Genomic DNA, 6,000 nt, shown 5'->3' with positions numbered 1-6,000 from the left:
TTAACATAGGCCTGAAGCATCCCTAATCTCTAAAACAATGTGTAACATAGACCTGGAGCATCTCTCATCTCTACAACAATGTGTAACAAAGGCCTGGAGCTTCTGAAATCGCTAAAACAATGTTTAACATAGGCCTGAAGCATCCCTAATCTCTAAAACAATGTGTAACATAGGCCTGGAGCTTCTCTAATCTCTACCACAATGTTTAACATAGCCCTGGAGCTTCTTTAATCTCTACAATAACGTGTAACGTGGGGCTGGTGCATCTCTAATCTCTACAACAATGTGTCGCATGGACCTGCAGCATCTGTAATCTCTACAACAATGTGTGACATAGGCCAAAAGCATTTGCAATCTGTACAACTTGTAACAATGTCCTGAAACCACTTTAATCATTAAAATAATTTGTAACACAGGCCTGAAACATCTCTATTCTCAACAACAAAGCCCTACAACATAGAGAAGTTATAATCCCACGTTATACACTGTTAAAAAGATCACAGATGTTTCAGGCATATGCTCCAGGTTGTTGTAGAGATTACAAATGATTCAGACATATGTTAAATATTTTTGTAGAAATAAGCGATGTTCCAGGCCTGTGTTGCATGTTGTTGTAAAGATTGCATTCTTTTCAAGCTTGTTTTATATATGGTTGCAACGATGACAGATGTTTCAGGCCCACGTAGAATCGTATATTCACAGAATGGTTACAGCTCAGAAGGAGGCCATTGAGCATGTGTCGGCTCTCTGGAAGCACAATCCAGTTAACCCCACTCCCCACCCTTTCCGCGTAGCCCTGCAGATGTTTCCCTTCAAGCACTTGTCCAATACCCTTTGCAAAGCCAAGATTGAATCTGCCTCCACCAACCTTTCAGGCATGCATTTCAGATTATAACCGCTCGCTAAAAAAATGTCCTCATTTCGCCTATAGTTCTTTTGCCAATCACCGAAAATCTGTGTCCATTGGTTCTCGACCCTTTCGCCATTGGGAAGAGTTTCTCGATATCCACTCTGCCTAGCCCCCTCATGATTTTGTACACCTCTATCAAATCTCCTCTCAATCTTCTGTGCTCAAAGGAGAACAATCCCAGTTTCTTCAGTGCATCCACATAACTGAAGTCCCTCTTCCCTGGAACAATTCCAGTAAATAGTTTCCACATCCTCTCTAAGAATTTCACATTCTTCCTAATGTGCAGTGCCTAGAACGGGACACAATACACCAGTAGTGGCTGAACCAGTGTTTCATAAAGGTTGGTCATAACATCCTTGTTTTGTACTCCATGCCCATATTTTCAAACCGAGGATCCCTTTCGTTTTTGAACCGCCTTCTCAGCCTGACCTGCCACCTTCAACGACCTGTGCACATAATCCCCCAGGTATCTCTATTGCTGCACCCCATTTACAATTGTAACCTTTCGATAATATTGCCTCTCCTCGTTCTTCCGACAGTGGTGCAAATTTTTGCAATTGTTAGCAATATTTCAAGCCTATGTTACACATTGATTCAAAGATTATAGATGTTTCAGACCTGCATTACACATTGATTCAAAGATTATTGAGGTTTCAGAACTGCGTTACACATTGATTCAAAGATTAGAGAGGTTTAATACCTGTGTTACATGTTGTTGCAAAGATTACAGATGATTCAGGCCTATGTTACAGATCGTTGTGGAGATCAAAGATGTTTCGAGCCGAAGTTATACATTGTTGTAGAGATTAGCGATGTTTCAGATTGATGTTACACATTGTTGTAGAGATTAGAGACTTTCTAGGTCCGTGTGTCACACCTTTGTGGAGATTAGAGATGTTCCAGCCCCATGTTATGAACTGTTGACGAGATTAGAGGTGTTTCGGGTCTATTTTATACATTGTTGCAGTATTTATTGGTGTTTCAGGACAATGTTGCACGTTGTTATGGTGAATGCAGATATCACAGGCCTATTCGTACACATTGTTGTCGAGATGACCGGTGTTTCAGGTCCATGTTATATATTATTGCAAAGATTGCCGATACTTCAGGGAAATGTTACAGTTTGTTGTACAGATTGGTGATGTTTCATCCCTAGGTTATAAATTGTTGCAGAGTTGTTTTAGAGATTAGAGATGTTTCAGTCCTATGTTAGACATCGTTGGAGCAACTGCAGATGTTTCCGTCCCTTGTTAAACATTTATGTAGTCCTTACAGATGTTTCACGCCTATGTTGAACATTGTTGTAAAGATTATTGATGTTTCATAGGAACATAGGAACAGGTGTAGGCCATTCAGCCCCTCGTGCATGCTCCGCCATTTGATAAGTTCATGACTGATCTGTTATCTAACTCCATATACCTGCCTTTGGCCCATATCCCTTAATACCTTTGGTTGCAAAAAGCTATCTATGCTGCACATTTTCGCAACAATTACAGATTTTTCAGGCTTATGTTACAAATTGTTGCAGGTAAGATATGTTTAAGGGCTATTTTATATATTGTGCAGATATTAGAGAAGTTTCCAGCCAATGTTGTACATTATTGTTGAGATTGGCGTTGTTGCACGGTATAAAGACTTTTCTGGCTTACGCAACACATTGTTATTGAGATTAGAGATGCTTTAGGCCTTTTTTATACATTGATGTAAAGATTAGAGATATTCCCGGTCTATGTTACACATTTTTGGATTTATTAGAAATGTTTCAGTTCGATGTTACACATTGTTTCATACATTAGAGATGTTTCAGGCCTGTCTTACACATTGTTGTATACATTAGAGATGATTCAGGCCTATGTTACACATTGTTGTATACATGAGAGATGTTTCAGGCCTGTGTTACACATTGTTGTATACATTAGAGATGATTCAGGCCTATGTTACACATTGTTGTATATAATAGAGAGGATTCAGGCCCATTTTACACGTTGTTGTGTACATTAGAGATGATCCAGGCCTAAGTTACACCTTTTTGTATACATTAGAGATGATTCAGGCCTATGTTACACATTTTTGTATACATTAGAGATGATTCAGGCCTATGTTACACATTGTTGTTTAAATTAGAGCTGCTTCAGACCTATGTTACACAATGTTGTATACATTAGAGATGTTTCAGGCCCAATTTACACATTATTGTTTCCAATAGAGATGATTTAGGCGGATATTACACATTGTTTCATACATTAGAGATGTTTCAGGCCTGTGTTACACATTGTTGTATACATTAGAGATGATTCAGGCCTATGTTACACATTGTTGTATACATGAGAGATGTTTCAGGCCTGTGTTACACATTGTTGTATACATTAGAGATGATTCAGGCCTATGTTACACATTGTTGTATATAATAGAGAGGATTCAGGCCCATTTTACACGTTGTTGTGTACATTAGAGATGATCCAGGCCTAAGTTACACATTTTTGTATACATTAGAGATGATTCAGGCCTATGTTACACATTTTTGTATACATTAGAGATGATTCAGGCCTATGTTACACATTGTTGTTTAAATTAGAGCTGATTCAGGCTAAAGTTACACATTTTTGTATACATTAGAGATGATTCAGGCCCATGTTACACATTGTTGTTTATATTAGAGCTGCTTCAGGCCTATGTTACACAATGTTGTATACATTAGAGATGTTTCAGGCCCAATTTACACATTATTGTTTCCAATAGAGATGATTTAGGCGGATATTACACATTGTTTTATGCATTAGAGATGTTTCAGGCGTATGTTACACATTTTCGTATATATTATAGATGATTCAGGCCTGTGTTACACATTGTTGTATACATTAGAGATGATTCAGGCCTCTGTTACACATTGTTGTGTACATTAGAGATGTTTCAGGCCTCTGTTACACATTGTTGTATACATTAGAGATGATTCAGGCCTATGATGCACATTGTTGTATACATTAGAGATGATTCAGGCCTATGTTACACATTGCTGTGTAATTAGAGATGTTTCAGGCCTATGTTACACATTGTTGTTAAGATAAGTGATTTTTCAGGCCTACGTTACCCATTTTTGTTTACATTCGAGATGTTTCAGGCCTGTGTTATAACATTGTTGTATACATTAGAGATGTTTCAGACCTATGTAACCCATTGTTGTATATATTAGTGATAATTCAGGCCTATGTTACACATTGTTGTTTACATTAGAAATTTTCCAGGCCTATGTTACACATTTCTGCTTACATTAGAGATGTTTCAGCCCTATGTTACCGATTGTTGAATATATTAGAAAATTTCCAGGCCGATGTTGCACATTGTTGCAGAGGTTAGAGCTGTTTCGTTCCAGTGCCAGCTCTGTGAAAGACCTATCCAATTAGTCCCATTCCCCTGCTCTTTCGCCATAGCCTTGTATTTTTCCCTTGAATTGTTCCCTTTGTTGATCTTTGTATCTTTCTCATTCGCCAGGATCTGTGCCATTTTTTTGTCTTTTTGTATGCCCTTCCCTAATGTCTTATACTGTCCCTTACCTCTTTAGTTGTCCATGGTTGTTTTTTTTTTGCCATGTAGAGTTCTTGCCCCTCAGGGGTATAAACCGATTCTGTATCACGTTAAATGTTTCTATAAACATTTCCCACTGATCATCAGTCGTTTTACCCATTAACAGATTTGCTCAGTTTACTGTGGACGGTCTCTTTCTCATCCCATTGAAGTCGGCCTTGCCCGAGTCTAGAATCTTAGCAGCTGATTCGCTTTTTTTCCGTTTCAAACACTGCATTGAACTCGATCATGTTATGATCACTATTGGATAGATGTTCACGCACAGTTAAGCCGTTAATTAAATCTGGTTCATTACTCATTACCAAATCTAGTATGGCTTGCCCCCTTGTTGCCTCTAGGACATACTGCTGTAGAAAACTATCCCGGACACACTCAAGAAATTCACTACGTTTCTGACAGTTGCTAGTCTGCTTTTCCCAATCTATGTGAAGGTTGAAGTCCCCCATTAAGACCACAATGCCTTTCTTACAAGCTTGTCGAATCTCTGCATTTATACAATCTAGCACTTCAGAGCTGCTGCCAGGGCTCCTATATACAACTCCCACGATAGTCTTAGATCCTTTCCTATTTCTCAATTCAACGCATAAGGTCTCTGTTGGCTGCTTACCTCTCGTTATATCCCCCTTTATCATTGAAGTGATTTCATCTCTAATCATTAAGGCTACTCCTCCCCCTCTTCCATTTACCCTAACTCTCCAGTAGACCTTATAACCTGGTATAATTAGTTCCCAATCCTGGCCATCCTGCAGCCAAGTCTCAGTAATATCTATCATGTCATACCCTCCAATTTCAATTTGAACCTGTAGTCCATTTAATTTATTCCTTATACTCCGTGCATTTGTATATAGAAATCTTAGTTGGGCCACACATCCAAGCCTGACCTTCAGCTTTGATGCTGGGTTAATCGCCTTACGCCTTCTAGTTTTTATTTTATCTGTCGTGCCGAAAGTACACTTTCCTTCCGCTGCTCTACGCTTTTCCCTTTCACTTGTTCTTGAACAACTGTTTGTACTATTTGTATTGTAAATTTCCCTTGGGTCTTCCCCTCTCTTGCTGCTCTCAACTTTATACCCTTCTGACTCCCCGCTCAGGGTCCCATCCCCCTGCCATTCTAATTTAAACCTTTCCCAACAGCACTAGCAAACACCCACGCGGGGACATTTGTCCTGGTCCTGCTCGGGTGTAACCCGTCCAGTTTGTACAGGTCCCACCTTCCCCACAACCGGTCCCAATGCCCCTTGAATCTAAATCCCTCCTTCCTACACCATCCCTGCAGTCACGCATTCATCCTGTCTATTCTCCTGTTCCTATACTCACTAGCACGTGGCACTGGTAGTAATCCTGAGATCAGTACCTTTGAAGTCCTGCTTTTTAATTTATCTCCTAACTCATTCAATTCACCTTGCAGGACCTCATCCCTTTTTTACCTATGTCGTTGGTACCAATATGGAGCACGACTTCTGGCTGTTCACCCTCCCCCTCCAGAATTCCCTGCATCCGCTCCGTGA

Source organism: Heptranchias perlo, unplaced genomic scaffold (assembly GCF_035084215.1).
Source record: "Heptranchias perlo isolate sHepPer1 unplaced genomic scaffold, sHepPer1.hap1 HAP1_SCAFFOLD_44, whole genome shotgun sequence".
In the NCBI taxonomy this organism is placed as follows: domain Eukaryota; kingdom Metazoa; phylum Chordata; class Chondrichthyes; order Hexanchiformes; family Hexanchidae; genus Heptranchias; species Heptranchias perlo.
Note: the sequence above shows the minus strand (reverse complement) of the source record.